The sequence below is a fragment of the Staurois parvus genome, unplaced genomic scaffold (genome assembly GCF_062004578.1).
Source record: "Staurois parvus isolate SC_StPar_1 unplaced genomic scaffold, SC_StPar_1.0 ptg001768l, whole genome shotgun sequence".
Lineage (NCBI taxonomy): Eukaryota > Metazoa > Chordata > Amphibia > Anura > Ranidae > Staurois > Staurois parvus.
In genome coordinates this window covers 24,110-41,926 of record NW_028319564.1, presented here as the reverse complement: position 1 = coordinate 41,926, position 17,817 = coordinate 24,110, and positions in this window count along the sequence as shown.

Here is a 17,817-nt window from a genome sequence, read left to right as displayed (position 1 = left end):
AAATGCCAACTCACTGCACCACAACGGCGTGCACAGGTCCTGCTCGGAGGCAGCGCTGCCCGCCGAATGCGGCGTGTTTATTTTTTTACTGCATCTATGAGGTTTGGGGCATTTGTGCATCCCTGAGCGGCTGCATGCCCTTGTTTAGGTGGGTAGTCGGTAGAGGGGGCATTAAAACCACAGCTCAACCATTTGCTTTAACTGCCCCCCCAGTCACCTGTGTGAATTAGCCCCAACGGTCAGCCCTTGGCAATGACTGGCTGCCTTGTCCATGAGTGACAGGTGCTCTTTAAAGGCCCCATTCACTAATGCGACAAGCCATTTGTTTTTTTTTTTTGCATGCTCTTGACCAGGGGCGGACTGACAACTCATGGGGCCCCCGGGCAATAGGGGATCATGGGGCCCCTGTGTCCCTGCCCAAACTCAAAAAAGCCTATGAAAAAGGTACCAGGGGCATCTCATGGGGCCTCCTACTGACCCCGGGCCCTCGGGCAGTGTCCGAGTTTCCAAATGGTCAGTCCGCCCCTGGTCATGAAGCAAAGCATGTGTACAACCCTGCCCCCCCCAGTGTGAATGAGCCCCAAGGGTCAGCCCTTGCCCATGACCCTTGGGTGACGTCATGAGGTGTACAACCTGCAGATGGGGGCGGGTGACCCCTCAAAGTGTGAGTGACAGGTGCTCTTTAAAGGCCTCATTCACTTGAATGCATTGCACTCAGAGGCGGTAATGCGACGAGACGTTTTTTTTTAGCAAAGCATCACAGCCTGTATACAACCCTGGGTGCCTCTATGCCCTTGTTTAGGTGGGCAGTCAGGGGGGTGGTAAAAACACAGCTCAACCACCTGCTTTTAAGGGCTGCCTGTTTGAATGAGCCCCAAGGGACAGCCCTTAGCGATAGCTGGCTGCGCTGTCCATGAGTGACAGGTGCCCTTTAGAGACCCCATTCATATGAATCGGTCGCAGTCAGTGTCAGTACCGCCCACCGAATGCGACACGCCATTCAATTTACGCTGCAGCCTTGGCATGTGTGCATCCCTGTGCGGCTGCATGTCTTTATTTAGGTGGGCAGTTGGGGGGGCGTTAAAACCACAGCTTAACCACTTGCTTTAACTGACCCCCCCGGTCACCCATGTGAATGAGCCCCAACGGTCAGCCCTTGGCCATGAGTGACAGGTGCTCTTTACAGGCCCCATTTACTGGGGCGGTAATGCGACAAGCCATTTGTTTTTTGCACGCTCATGAAGCAAAACATCATAGTATGTGTACAACCCTAGGTGCCTGTTATGCCCTTGTTTACGTGGGCGGTAAAAACGCAGCTCAGTCACCTACTTTAACTGCCCCCCCGGTCACCCGTGTGAATGAGCCCCAATGGTCAGCCCTTGACCATGACTGGCTGCTTTGTCCATGAGTGACAGGTGCTCTTTACAGGCCCCATTCACTGGGGCGGTAATGCGACAAGCCATTTGTTTTTTTTTTTTTGCACGCTCATGAAGCAAAGCATCATAGTATGTGTACAACCCTGGGCGCCTGTTATGCCCTTGTTTAGGCGGGCGGTAAAAACGCAGCTCAGTCACCTGCTTTAACTGCCCCCTGCTCCAGGGGCTCCTTTTTGAATGAGTCGCACTCTGTGGTGGTACCGCCTGCTGAACGCAACACACCCAGGGGCGGACTGACCATTTGGAAACTCAGGCACTGCCCGAGGGCCCGGGGTCAGTAGGGGGCCCCATGAGATGCCCCTGGTACCTTTTTCATAGGCTTTTTTGAGTTTGGGCAAGGACACAGGGGCCCCATGATCCCCTATTGCCCGGGGGCCCCATGAGTTGTCAGTCCGCCCCTGAACCCACCGTTTCATTTTTGGCATGTGAACACCCCTGACCGGCCGCATGCCCTTGTTTAGGCGGGCGGGTGGTAAAATCGCAGCTCAGCCGCCTGCTTCTACTGTCCCCCGGCTTGTCTACATTAATGAGCCTTGGAGGTCATCCCCCGACTGCCATGAGTGACAGGTGCCCTTTAAAGGAACAGACGCCGACAGCTAAAGGGCTCTTGGGTGTAGCAGAGCTGACAGATGCGACTGACGAAGTCCCCAAACCGGCCCAGACATGGAGGAGCTCCGCCTACCAGCTCCGCAGGCTGTGTCAGCTTCCATCAGAGCTGGAGGAAGGCTCAGGGATGGGGGGCGGTACTTGTGAGCCGCAGGCAGGAAGTCACAGTGTAGATCTGAATTCTGTATCACATTTATACACACGGCAAGAAAAATGGAGGAAATTACAAATAGCAACAAACTTTATCGACTCCTGTGAAGCCAAACGGAAAGTTGTTTTCAGCCTAGAGTTTTACCACCCCCCCCTCCTTTCATGACCGGCCTTTTTTTGCTATTCGGCACTGCGCTATTTTTGTTGCGTTGCGGCATTTCTAAAGGCACTCCAGCGCACTACAAAAAACAAAAAAATTGTGACGCAACGCAGCACAGCTGAATGCGCCGCAGCGCATTAAAAATGTTGTCACGCGTCCGATTTTTGTGATTCAATAGGCTGATCGTACGCTATGCGAGGTGAGGGGTGCCCAGCGCACCGCAACATTGTAAATGGGCCGGCATGCCGGGTCAGGGCGGGGTCACCGAGTCTGGGGCAGCGTTGTTCGATCTGCGGCTGGAAAATAGCGTTTCGCTTAAAGTGGACCTGTCATCAGATATATAGATTTCCATGTCGAGTGGAGCATGCTCAGTAACGTATGACTGTGACCCTTCCAGCTATGTATTACCGCTCCCCCTGACAACGCCTTCATCTGATTTCCTCTCCAGAAGGACGGCGCCATCTTTGTTCTGGCATCACCCAGTGTCACCATTCAGGGTCACCATCTACTTTCTGAAAACGCTGATTTCTGAGCTCCTTCAGCTGGCCATGGGGCTACCGGTCTTTTAGACGTGATAGACAGCCCGATGGGCAACTGAAGCTAAGCCGCTGATTTCTGAGCTCCTTCAGCTGGCCATGGGGCAACTGAAGCTAAGCCGCTGATTTCTGAGCTCCTTCAACTGGCCATGGGGCTACCGGTCTTTTAGACTTGATAGACAGCCCAATGGGCAACTGAAGCTAAGCCACTGATTTCTGAGCTCCTTCAGCTCTCCATGGGGCAACTGAAGCTAAGCCGCTGATTTCTGAGCTCCTTCAACTGGCCATGGGGCTACCGGTCTTTTAGACTTGATAGACAGCCCAATGGGCAACTGAAGCTAAGCCGCTGATTTCTGAGCTCCTTCAGCTCTCCATGGGGCAACTGAAGCTAAGCCACTGATTTCTGAGCTCCTTAACCGGGCCATGGGGCTACCGGTCTTTTAGACTTGATAGACAGCCCAATGGGCAACTGAAGCTAAGCCGCTGATTTCGGAGCTCCTTCAGCTGGCCATGGGGCTACCGGTCTTTTAGACTTGATAGACAGCCCAATGGGCAACTGAAGCTAAGCCGCTGATTTCGGAACTCCTTCAGCTGGCCATGGGGCTACCGGTCTTTTAGACTTGATAGACAACCCAATGGGCAACTGAAGCTAAGCCACTGATTTCTGAGCTCCTTCAACTGGCCATGGGGCTACCGGTCTTTTAGACTTGATAGACAACCCAAAGGGCAACTGAAGCTAAGCCGCTGATTTCTGAGCTCCTTCAGCTCTTTATGCACAGGGGAGGGGGGGCCCCGATAACATGACCACTGTGATTGGCTCATTGGTCACGTGATCAGGAGCCGGTCCTGCTGGATCTTGATCATTGCAGCTTGAGCTCGGTCACTGTGCTGGCAGCGCACTCTCAGTATAGAAACATTGGTCGCCCATGGACACACATGTGCAGCATGTGGGCATTAAACCCGCCCTCTTTGCTGCTACGCACGTGCGTTATGTGGGCGGTAAAATATCAAACATACCAAAAAAATTTAATTTGGGTTTTGTGGTAGGTATTGTAAACCACAGATTTGGGGTGGGGGCTGGCAATGTCTGGACCTTGCTCCACCATGAATTCCACATCTGTAAGTGACACCGAGGCTGGAGTCGGACCTCAGCCGTGCGTGTTCTGGTGTCACGGGTCAGTGATGAATATGTCGGTGACACCCACCACTTACAGGATGAAGATACATGAACAGGATAAAATACTGGAAGATCCAAGATAGACAAGAAGCCACAAGACTTATCCACCTATCAGTGTCCCCCCGAAACAGAAAGATCCAAAAATAAATATTTTGGATGGAGTCGCCTTTTAAGCTTCATGCGTTGGCAGCCGGTGACACCAAGTGATTGTATTGGTCAGTGGTTGGTGGCGGGGAGTGAGCGTTGTCAGGACCCCCTCCTCCCCACCTTCCTCCAACAAGCTGACCGATATAAATATCTTCCCCTCTGAACATTCCTCATCGCCTCATTCCCAGAGAAACCGACTCGCTCCTGCGTGTTTCCATTGGTCTGTCAGCCTATATTTAGCTGGACGAACAGCAGAAGCTTTCTGGTTGCTCATTGCTGAAGTGTCAGCGGAGAGACCCCTAAACATGGCGGGAGGTCGGGGGGTCACAGCGCCCAAATATGGGAAACGGTGTCACCATAGGAAACTATCTATCCTTTAACCATTCCTTTTCTCCATCCATCCATCCTTACTTCCTTCCCTACTTTAATGTATTCATCCATCCATTCTATCCTTCCTTCCTTCCTCCCATCCATCTATCCCTCTATCCAACCTTCATTCCTTCCATCTATCTCTATATCCCTCTATCCATCCATCCATTCCACCTTTAATCCAACCTTCTTACTTCTTTCCTTCCTCCTTCTCTTTATACATTCTTCCTTCCTTCCTTCCTTCCTCCATCTATCCATCCATGCCTTCCTTCCTTCCTTTGTTACATTTTTCTTTACTTTTTTCCTTCCTTCTATCCTTCTTCCATCTATCCATCCATCTCTTAATCCTTCCTTTCTTCATTCCTTCTTCCCTTTTTTTCATCCTTAGTTCCTTCCTTCCTTATTTCTTTCCTTCCTTCAATCCTTCCTTCCTCAGTCTATCCATCCACCTCTCTCTTCCTTCTTTCTTTCTTCCTTCCTTCCTTCCTTCTTCCCTTCATTTCATTCTTGATTCCTTCCTTTGTTTTATCCTTCCTTTCTTCCATATTTCCTTCCTACTTTTCTTCCTTCCTCAGTTTGTCCATCCACCTATCTTCTTCCTTCCTTCTTCCATGGTTCCATCCTTCCTTCCTTCCTTCCTTCCTTCCTTCCTTCCTTCCTCAGTCTGTCCATCCGCCTAACTTCTTCCTTCCTTCCTTCCTTCCTTTCTTCCTTCCGTCTTCCATGGTTCCATCCTTCCTTCCATATTTCCTTCCTACTTTCCTTCCTTCATCAGTTTGTCCATCCACCTATCTCTTCTTTCTTTCTTTCTTTCTTTCTTTCTTTCTTTCTTTCTTTCTTTCTTTCTTTCTTTCTTTCTTTCTTTCTTTCTTTCTTTCTTTCTTTCTTCCTTCCTTCCTTCCTTCCTTCCTTCCTTCCTTCCTTCTTCCCTTCATTTCATTTTTGATTCCTTCCTTTGTTTTATCCTTCCTTCCTTCCATATTTCCTTCCATATTTCCTTCCTTCCTCAGTTTGTTCATCCACCTATCTTCTTCCTTCCTTCCTTCCTTCCTTCCTTCCTTCCTTCCTTCCTTCCTTCCTTCCTTCCTTCCTTCTTCCATGGTTCCATCCTTCCTTCCTTCCTTGCTTCCTCAGTCTGTCCATCCACCTATCTTCTTCCTTCCTTCCTTTCTTCCTTCCTTCTTCCATGGTTCCATCCTTCCTTCCATATTTCCTTCCTACTTTCCTTCCTTCCTCAGTTTGTCCATCCACCTATCTCTTCTTTCTTTCTTTTTCTCTTTCTTTCTTTCTTTCTTTCTTTCTTTCTTTCTTTCTTTCTTTCTTTCTTTCTTTTTCTTTCCTTTCTTTCTTTCTTTCTTTCTTTTTTTCTTTCTTTCTTTCTTTCTCTCTTTCTTTCTCTTTCCTTCCTTCCTTCCTTCCCGCCTCCATCTATCCATCCAACCATTCTTCCTTTTTTCTGTCTTATCTCTTTCTCTCTCTCTTTGCTGGGCTTTGTAGTTCCCTATCATCCAGCAGGAATCAGTTGGCTGGGCGCTCTCTCTGCGGCTCCCGGCCTGTTATTGAGCCTCCTTGAGGCAGACGCAGGTGGTGGGGTCATACGAGGAGAGGCGCGGTAATCAGACCCAGACTTCGGTTTCATCAACAACTGCAGAGCCGAGCTGAGAACACATCCCTAGAATTCCCCCCGTCGGGCCCAAATCTTCCTAGAGATGGGATGACGGCTCACACAGGGTGGAGAATTGCCGAGTAAGTCATTTCAAAGCAGAAACAACTGGCCTTAAACAGAACCACCCCTATGGGCCCACCATCTGCTGCTCGGGTGCAGAGCTGTCTGGGTGGCATGTGGGGGGGCGGGGGGGTCACAGATCTAGTCCAGCTGTGTACAGAGGTTGCTGGAACCCGAACGCTTCCTCAGTTGGAAGAAATGGAAAGTGATTGGCTGAGTGTAGCTCACCTCCATGTCCAGCATCAGCCGGGCCCCAACCCATTCCTGTAGTACCCTCTAGTGATAGGATCTATATAGAGGAATCAGGACCTCCTTCCTCCTGCCGGTGACCCCTCTAGTGATAGGATCTATATAGAGGAATCAGGACCTCCTTCCTCCTGCCGGTGACCCCTCTAGTGATAGGATCTATATAGAGGAATCAGGACCTCCTTCCTCCCGCCAGTGACCCCTCTAGTGATAGGATCTATATAGAGGAATCAGGACCTCCTTCCTCCTGCCGGTGACCCCTCTAGTGATATATAGATCTATATAGAGGAATCAGGACCTCCTTCCTCCTGCCGGTGACCCCTCTAGTGATAGGATCTATATAGAGGAATCAGGACCTCCTTCCTCCTGCCGGTGACCCCTCTAGTGATAGATCTATATAGAGGAATCAGGACCTCCTTCCTCCTGCCGGTGACCCCTCTAGTGATAGGATCTATATAGAGGAATCAGGACCTCCTTCCTCCTGCCGGTGACCCCTCTAGTGATAGGATCTATATAGAGGAATCAGGACCTCCTTCCCCCTGCTGGTGATCCCTCTAGTGATATACAGATCTATATAGAGGAATCAGGACCTCCTTCCTCCCGCCGCAGACCCCTCTAGTGATAGATCTATATAGCGGAATCAGGACCTCCTTCCTCCTGCCGGTGACCCCTCTAGTGATCTAAAGATCTATATAGAGGAATCGGGACCTCCTTCCTCCTGCCGGTGACCCCTCCAGTGACAGGATCTATATGGAGGAATCCTGACCTCCTTCCTCCCGCCGGTGACCCCTCTAGTGACAGGATCTATATAGAGGAATCAGGACCTCCTTCCTCCTGCCGGTGACCCCTCTAGTGATAGGATCTATATAGAGGAATCAGGACCTCCTTCCTCCTGCTGGTGACCCCTCTAGTGATATAAATATCTATATAGAGGAATCAGGACCTCCTTCCTCCTGCCGGTGACCCCTCTAGTGACAGGATCTATATAGAGGAATCAGGACCTCCTTCCTCCTGCCTCTCATCTTGCTGCGACAATACAATGTTGCACTCTGATCACTGAGGGAGAAGAGACTAAAAAAATGCTCCCTCCTGCCTGCAGCAGACTGATGACATCACCTCAGCCTAGACAAGGTCACTAACTGGAGCTCCAGGACAGCATTTTAATAATAAAAGTTGGAGCTTTTCTGAAAACTGATCCTGTTGCTGTACATTGTGACGTGTCCGAGGTTTATCCATGCAGACTTGTACAGTCACTGCCAGGTCCGCCATCTTTTTATTGCTGCGGGTTGGTGAATCAGGGGCGGACTGACAACTCATGGGGCCCCCGGGCAATATGGGATCATGGGGCCCCTGTGTCCTTGGCCACACTCAAAAAAGCCTATGAAAAAGGTACCAGGGGCATCTCATGGGGCCCCCTACTGACCCCGGACCCTCGGGCAGTGCCTGAGTTTCCAAATGGTCAGTCCGCCCCTGTGGTGAATGAATATTGGTGTTTGGTGAGGATATGAGTGTGAAGGAGATTGTTGGAGTTTGCAGGTGGCTCCAGGGGCCGGCACCGTTCCATGATGTGCCAGGAGGGAGCTTCAGCCTGGTCGGAGTGGCAGTTCCTCCAAGTAATGGCTGACAGATGGAGGATGCTGTCCTCAGGATTTGTAATGTTCTGTTTGCCGTTTTGCAATAAAAAAGTGGAAGTGAGCGATAACGGCAGCTTGCAACCCTCTAGATTCTCCAAAGTGACCGCAGGAGATAACGCGCTCATCTCACAGATACCGCGCTTTCTTCGTAAATCATTAGTCATGTATTTCACATTCCTTCCATCTTAACCGCTTGTCTACCAAGGTCCATTTATAAGCAGCAGACCAAGCTGGCCGCTGCTTCTGCGCCTGTAAGCTGTACCAGCCATCGAAGGGCTTCCAGATAAATGGGACCCACTTGTATTGGGCTCTCGAGGTGCACGGTGGTCCTTCCTTTCCTCCAGGGACCACAGGAAACTGCTAGTACAGCAAGAGTGGGAGGAACCCGCAGAACATCTGTTCCTCGATCCACTCTGGGATGAATGACCCCAGAAGTGACCAGGGGCAGACTGTCAACTCATGGGGCCCCCGGGCAATAGGGGATCATGGGGCCCCTGTGTCCTTGCCCAAACTCAAAAAAGCCTATGAAAAAGGTACCAGAGGCATCTCATGGGGCCCCCCACTGACCCTCGGGCAGTGCCTGAGTTTCCAAATGGTCAGTCTGCCCCTGGGAGTGACATATATTACACCACTTCCTGGGTCACAGCTGCCATTCCTCTGCTAATGTAGCCAAGGATGAAGCTGTTCAAGCACGGTCTGTGCTTGAATGACTGAATTGGATTAGTGATGGGCTGAACACCCCCCCCCCCCAGTGCTCGGTTTGCTGTTGAACATTTGAACCTAATGAATGTTCGACCGCAATCTTCGAACTTAACCTCTTAGCGTCGGCGCCTCCCAGCCCTTTAAGAGTTTCAAAAGTCAGGAGGAGGGCGGGGTTTTATGGTCATGTGACCGCTCTGATTCACCATCACATGATCGGAAAAGGTCCCAATCGAAAGGGGAGATTGGGACCTTTCCAGGAGTCGCAGACATATGTGCTGGAAGCGTGCAGGGCGCGCACTCTCAGCACATGTGTATTGTCTAATTGCACACAAATATGCGACCACTTGGCATCAAGGGGTTAAAGTGCATTCATGAATGTAAAAAACCTTCTGTGTGCAGCAGCTTCCCCAGCCCCCCTCAATACTTACCTGATCCAGCGATGTGAATGACAGCCTCGGCTGTCCTGGGGCTCTGCTTCCTCATTGGCTGAGACAGCAAGCAGGAGCCACTGGCTCCCACTGGTGTCAATCACAGCCAGTCAGCCAATGGTGAGAGAGAGAGGGCGGGGCCAACCCACGGCTCTGTGTGTAATGGACCCATGGAGCAGTGGGTGCCACCATAGCAAGCTGCTTGCTGTGGGGGCACATGGCAGGAGGGTGGGGGGGCCAGGAGAGCCTGTGGGGGACCTGAGAAGAGGAGGATCCAGGCTGTTCTGTGCAAAACCATCACACAGCAGGTAAGTACAGACATGTTTGTTATTTTACAAAAAAAAAAAAAGAACATCTCCCGTCTGAACGATGTTTATAAACAATGTTGCTTTGTATCTCTCCATCTCCCGTCTGATCGATGTTTATAAACAATGTTGCTTTGTATCTCTCCATCTCCCGTCTGATCGATGTTTATAAACAATGTTACTTTGTATCTCTCTATCTCCCGTCTGATCGATGTTTATAAACAATGTTGCTTTGTATCTCTCCATCTCCATTCTGAACGATGTTTATAAACAATGTTGCTTTGTATCTCTCCATCTCCCGTCTGAACGATATTTATAAACAATGTTACTTTGTATCTCTCCATCTCCCGTCTGAACGATATTTATAAACAATGTTGCTTTGTATCTCTCCATCTCCCGTCTGATCGATGTTTATAAACAATGTTACTTTGTATCTCTCTATCCCCCGTCTGATCGATGTTTATAAACAATGTTGCTTTGTATCTCTCCATCTCCCGTCTGATCGATGTTTATAAACAATGTTGCTTTGTATCTCTCCATCTCCCGTCTGATCGATGTTTATAAACAATGTTACTTTGTATCTCTCCATCTCCCGTCTGATCGATGTTTATAAACAATGTTACTTTGTATCTCTCTATCTCCCGTCTGATCGATGTTTATAAACAATGTTACTTTGTATCTCTCCATCTCCCGTCTGATCGATGTTTATAAATAATGTTACTTTGTATCTCTCCATCTCCCGTCTGATCGATGTTTATAAACAATGTTACTTTGTATCTCTCTATCTCCCGTCTGATCGATGTTTATAAACAATGTTACTTTGTATCTCTCCATCTCCCGTCTGATCGATGTTTATAAATAATGTTACTTTGTATCTCTCTATCTCCCGTCTGATCGATGTTTATAAACAATGTTACTCTGTATCTCTCCATCTCCCGTCTGAACGATGTTTATAAACAATGTTACTTTGTATCTCTATCCCCCGTGTGATCGATGTTTATAAACAATGTTGCTTTGTATCTCTCCATCTACCGTCTGGTCGATGTTTATAAACAATGTTACTTTGTATCTCTCTATCTCCCGTCTGATCGATGTTTATAAACAATGTTACTTTGTATCTCTCTATCTCCCGTCTGATCGATGTTTATAAACAATGTTACTTTGTATCTCTCTATCTCCCGTCTGATCGATGTTTATAAACAATGTTACTTTGTATCGCTCCATCTCCCGTCTGAACGATGTTTATAAACAATGTTACTTTGTATCTCTCTCTCCCGTCTGATCGATGTTTATAAACAATGTTACTTTGTATCTCTCTATTTCCCGTCTGATCGATGTTTATAAACAATGTTGCTTTGTATCTCTCCATCTACCGTCTGGTCGATGTTTATAAACAATGTTACTTTGTATCTCTCCATCTCCCGTCTGATCGATGTTTATAGACAATGTTACTTTGTATCTCTCCATCTCCCGTCTGATCGATGTTTATAGACAATGTTACTTTGTATCTCTCCATCTCCCGTCTGATCGATGTTTATAAACAATGTTACTAGTGATGGGCCAAACACCTCTGTATTCGGTTTGCCATCGAACATTCAAACTTCTATGCAAGTCTATGGGACTCGAACTTATAAATTCCAAAGTGCCTATTATGAAGGCTTAAATGCCAGTTATTGGCCATAAAAGGGGAATGGGGACTCGGGGACTGCCTGAGGGACATGAATCAGTGAAAAAAAAAAGTTCCAAAAAGTACCGGTGTCCCTATGCCGATGGGGACAAGCACCCTGGCCCGTTGGTTGTGGGGGTCTGCAGGCGGGGGGGGGGGGGGGGCGATGTCGGTGTTCACACTTTCATACAGGTAAGCAGAGTCCTTCTTTATAGACAGTATATATATACAGAGCCGTCCTGCCTGAAAATGCCGGCTGCCTGGCTGTCAGGTTCCAGTAGAAGCACAGTGTGGGAACTTGGCGGAGGCCTCCAATGCTGCCCATACATGTATAGATTTCCATTGAAGAATATTCATCTGACTTTCTCATCGTTAGTGGGGGGGTCAAATCGATGTTCATTTTGGACCGCAGTGACAGGAAAACTAGAAGGGGCTGGAAGGAAAACTTTTCTCGATCAAACGAATTTTCAGCCAGTGGATGTGGAGATCTTTCACAAATGACATTCATTTTAAAGTCGAATGACAAAAGACAATTTTCGAACGACATTCGTCCATTCATCGAACGTTCAAAGAATTTTTGTACGACTCTTCTTATGAATATTCTCGTCCGAAGATCTACCCGTGTATGGCCGGCCTTAGATTGTAAGCTCCCGGGATCAGGGCCCTCTGTTTCCTCTTGTACCAAATTGTATTGTATCTGTAATGTCCGCCTTCATTTTGTACAGCGCCGCGCACACTGTTGGCGCCATATAAATCCCGTATAATAATGAAGCCGGTGGAAGCCAGGCGACAGGTATTTCTCACCAGCCGGATTCAGATCCGTCTCTCCCAGCCTCTCCCCGCTCTCATACAATCTCTCATCGCCCTCTAGTGGCATCGTGAGTCACTGTCTGCGGCAGAACGAGCTCTGATTGGTCCATCTGGGTCACCGCACTAAGAAATGATTACTCCTCACAGTATCTACAGCAGCAAATCGGAGACCCCTCTCCCTGCATCCTGGGGGGGGGGGAGGTTGTGTTGTCACCATGTTGATACATTGACGTTGCCGTATTCCCTGACTGTCCCGGATTTGCTGGGATAGTCCCGTATGATGTCCCCGGCTGTGTCCAGGAATCAGAGCTTCACTTCTGACTTTACTGAGCATGCACCTGCATATGTGGGGGCGGGACACCCCAAAAACGAGGCGGGAACTAAGCAGGATCATCTTGCAAAAGATAGTGGTCAGGGGCGGACTGACAACTCATGGGGCCCCCGGGCAATAGGGGATCATGGGGCCCCTGTGTCCTTGCCCAAACTCAAAAAAGCCTATGAAAGGTACCAGGGGCATCTCATGGGGCCCCCTACTGACCCCGGGCCCTCGGGCAGTGCCTCAGTTTCCAAATGGTCAGTCCGCCCCTGATAGTGGCCATGTGCTCACTCTAGACCAGGGGTGTCAGAATGGCGGCCCTCCAGCTGTTGCCAAACTACAAGTCCCATGAGGCATTGCAGGATTGACAGTTCCAAGCATGACTCCCAAAGGCAGAGGCATGATGGGACTTGTAGTTTGGCAACAGCTGGAGGGCCGCCATTCTGACACCCCTGATCTAGAGGGTTCACCTCAGTCTATTATCTCTCACACACCAACAATAAATCATCATCACTGATCTGTACAGACCGAGGTGTCCCCACCCTGCAGATCCCAACAAATGAAGCTGGGAGCATACTTCCCATTGTGCCTCCTTCTGGCCTTCAAAAAAAGTCTCTATCTCCATCTGATCGATGTTTATAAACAATGTTACTTTGTATCTCTCCATCTCCCGTCTGATCGATGTTTATAAACAATGTTACTTTGTATCTCTCCATCTCCCGTCTGATCGATGTTTATAAACAATGTTACTTTGTATCTCTCCATCTCCCGTCTGATCGATGTTTATAAACAATGTTACTTTGTATCTCTCCATCTCCCGTCTGATCGATGTTTATAAACAATGTTACTTTGTATCTCTATCTCCCGTCTGATCGATGTTTATAAACAATGTTACTTTGTATCTCTATCTCCTGTCTGATCGATGTTTATAAACAATGTTACTTTGTATCTCCTGCCTGATCGATGTTTATAAACAATGTTACTTTGTATCTCTCTATCTCCCGTCTGATCGATGTTTATAAACAATGTTACTTTGTATCTCTCCATCTCCCGTCTGATCGATGTTTTTGAGTGATTTCCCGCACCCAACAAATAGAACAGACTTTCAAATATCTAATAGGATCAGATTCATACTTACGGCCCTGAATGTATTGTCAGATCGAAGTACCTAAACCCGTCTCCATATTCGATCTCCATCACCCCAAGGAGGGTTATCACTAGGAGCTGGTCAGTCCTTGCTGCAGTGCTGTCAGTCTAACACTGGGGTCTTGCTGACAGGAGGATGGACCTCAATAGCTTAGAGCTGTTCCCTCACTATCCAGCCAATGAGCTTGGGGGAAGGGGGGGGGAGGGGGAAGGGGCATCAGTGACCAGGTCATAGGGCTTTGCTGCAATAAAGAAAAGTGTGGTCACGACTCTGGACTGGCGGGATCCGTTTGGGATTGGTCAGAGTAGGCATTGATTTTCCAATCTTTAGCCCGTCCATTGTGGTGATCCAGTGGCCCCTGTCACCTCGAGGGACTCCCGGCTGGTGTTCCGCTGCCATAGTCCACCTTCTTCAGGACTCCCCGTGTTGGGTGTTCAGAGAAGTCCTTCTGCACAGCACTGCTGTAAAGTGAGCCTTTCTCCTCTGAGCTCTCTCAAGGTGTTCTCACCAGCAGATTTTTCCCCCCAGCAGATCCTTCAGATTGTGGCATTTCCAGAGCTCGGCCCTTTCTGAGATTCTGCACCCAAAAAATCCTTCCAAATTTTGGGGGATAATTGATAAATTTCCTTCCCCTTTCCATACCCTGGCTGTGCAATGGCTGACACCGGCTGACACCATGGCCTAGTGGTTACCATTCTGCCTTGCAGCACCGGGGTCCTCAGGTCAAATCCAGGCCAAGACGCTATCTACATGGAGTTTGCATGCTTGCATGCGTTTCCTTACATTCCAAAGGCATGCTGGTAGGCTAAATGGCTGTTGTCTGGATTGGCCCCAGTATACGAGATGAAGATTTTAGATTGCTAGCTCCTTTGGACCAGGGACTGATGTGAATGTAAAGTGCTGCATAAATTAGCAGAGCTATAGAAATACATATATAATAAATGTAGGGCCAGGACAAAGGGGAAAGGGGTGGGGCCACAACTCGAAAGAATGGGGACTCTATTGGAGACACCTGATGTAAAGGGGGACTCTTCTGGGGACACCTGATGTAAGGGGGGCTCGACTGGGGACACCTGATGTAAGGGGGACTCTACTGGGGACACCTGATGTAAGGGGGACTCTATTGGGGACACCTGATGTAAGGGGGACTCTACTGGGGACACTGATGTAAGGGGGACTCTATTGGGGACACTGATGTAAGGGGGACTGTACTGGGGCCACCTGATGTAAGGGGGACTCTACTGAGGACACTGATGTAAAGGGACTCTACTGGGGACACCTGATGTACAGGAGGACACTACTGGGGACACCTGATGTAAGGGGGACTCTATTGGGGACACCTGATGTACAGGAGGACACTACTGGGGACACCTGATGTAAGGGGGACTCTACTGGGGACACTAATGTAAGGGAGGAGGGCTCTGTTGGTGACACCTGATGTAAAGGGAACTCTGTTGGGGACACTTGATGTAAAGGGGGACTCTATTATGGGACACTTGATGTAAAGGGGGACTCTATTATGGGACACCTGGTGTACAGAAGGAAACAATTTCATACACCTGATGTGAAGGGGGACTCTACTGGGGACACCTGGTGTAAAGGGGGACTCTATTGGGGACACCTGGTGTAAAGGGGGACTCTATTGGGGACACCTGGTGTAAAGGGGGACTCTACTGGGGACACCTGGTGTAAAGGGGGACTCTATTGGGGACACCTGGTGTAAAGGGGGACTCTATTTGGGACACCTGATGTAAAGGAGGAATCTACTGGGGGCACTTGATGTAAAGGGGGACTCTACTGGGGACACCTGGTGTAAAGGGGGACACTACTGGGGACACCTGATGTAAGGGAGGGGGGCTCTTTGGGGACACCTGATGTACAGAAGGAATCTATTTGAGACACCTGATGTAATGGGGGACTCGGGACTCCGCCTGGTGGGGGGATACAATCTGCCATCTTCACCATGGGCGCTGGCTGACCTTTGACCGGCACTGAATGCCTGCATGCTATATGGGTTCAGTTACAGCCCTGTGCATTCCATGTTGGCGTCCCCCTGCCCCCAATAGGTGACCCCGGGGGGGGGGGCAGTGCTGTGCAGTTTCTCTAATCAGGTAAATGTCAAAATGAAAGATATAATCATCTACAAGGCACAGCCAGCAATTCTCATTATTCTAGGATGTAATGCCTATTATCCTCCAGCAGGGGGTGCTGGTGCACCACATTGTGAATGTTCCCAGCACTGCCGTCCTCAGGGACTGTATACACGGTATATATATATATACTCACAGGCGGCGCACATCATAGAAAAGGTACAAATGTAAGAGAACCTGTCAGACGTTTTACACTTTTAACAGCAAGTCCTGTTTAGGAATACCAAAAGGTGTCAGCTGTGTGCGCCCCTCTGATTATGGCTTCACTGTGTTTTACCGCCCCCCTCGCCACCCACACAAAGCGTTACAACACAGCCGGACCAGGCTGGACACACGGTGGCGTTTTTAGCTCGGGGTGCAGCACCGCCTGTCATCCTATTCTAATTTATTCTATTCAAATTTCGGAAGACAGTTATATTCTATTTTATTCTAATGTTTTTTTTCTAGTCTATTCTATTCATAATTCAAATTTCGGTAGACAGTTATTGTTTCTTTTATTTTATTGTATTGTTTTTTCTATTCTATTCGAAATTCAAATTTATTCTATCCAAAATCTGCATTCCTGAAGACAGTTATATTCTAATGTTTTTTTCTAGTCTATTCTATTCAAATTTATTGTATCCATAATTCAAATTTCGGTAGACATTTATCGTCTCTTTTATTCTATTGTATTGTTTTTTTCTATTCTATTTGAATTCAAATTTATTCTATTTGAAATTCAAGTTTCGGAAGACAGTTATATTCTTTTTTATGCTAATGATTTTTTTCTAGTCTATTCTATTCAAAATTCAAATTTCAGTAGACAGTTATCGTCTCTCTTTTATTCTATTGTATTGTTTTTTTCTATTCTATTCGAAATTCAAGTTTCGGAAGACAGTTATATTCTATTTTATTCTGTTTTTTTCTAGTCTATTCTATTCAAATTCTATTCAGAATTCAAATTTCAGCAGTCATTTATCGTTTCTCTTTTGATCTATTGTTTTTTCTATTTTATTCAAATTCAAATTTATTCTATTCATAATTCAAATTTCGGAAGACAGTTATCGTCTTTTATTCTATTGTATTGTTTTTTCTATTTTATTTGAATTCAAATTTATTCTATCCGAAATCTGGAAGACAGTTATATTCTATTTTATTCTAATTTTTTTTCTAGTCTATTCTATTCAGAATTCAAATTTCAGTAGACAGTTATCGTTTTTCTCTTTTATTCTATTGTATTGTTTTTTTTTTTATTCTGTTTGAATTCAAATTTATTCTATTTGAAAGCTGAATTTCAGAAAACAGTTATATTCTATTTTATTCTGTTTTTTTCTAGTCTATTCTATTCAAATTGATTCTATTCAGAATTCAAATTTCAGCAGTCATTTATCGTTTCTCTTTTATTCTATTGTTTTTTCTATTTTATTCAATTTCAAATTTATTCTATTCGACATTCAAGTTTCGGAAGACAGTTATATTCTATTTTATTCTAATGTTTTTTTTCTAGTCTATTCTATTCGAATGTATTTTATTCATAATTCAAATTTCGGAAGACAGTTATCGTCTTTTATTCTATTGTATTGTTTTTTCTATTTTATTTGAATTCAAATTTATTCTATCCGAAATCTGGAAGACAGTTATATTCTATTTTATTCTAATTTTTTTTCTAGTCTATTCTATTCAGAATTCAAATTTCAGTAGACAGTTATCGTTTTTCTCTTTTATTCTATTGTATTGGGTTTTTTTTTATTCTGTTTGAATTCAAATTTATTCTATTTGAAAGCTGAATTTCAGAAGACAGTTATATTCTATTTTATTCTGTTTTTTTCTAGTCTATTCTATTCAAATTTATTCTATTCAGAATTCAAATTTCAGCAGTCATTTATCGTTTCTCTTTTATTCTATTGTTTTTTCTATTTTATTCAAATTCAAATTTATTCTATTCGACATTCAAGTTTAGGAAGACAGTTATATTCTATTTTATTCTAATGTTTTTTTCTAGTCTATTCTATTCGAATGTATTCTATTCAAAATTCAAATTTCGGAAGACAGTTATCATCTTTTATTCTATTGTATTGTTTTTTCTATTTTATTTGAATTCAAATTTATTCTATCCGAAATCTGGAA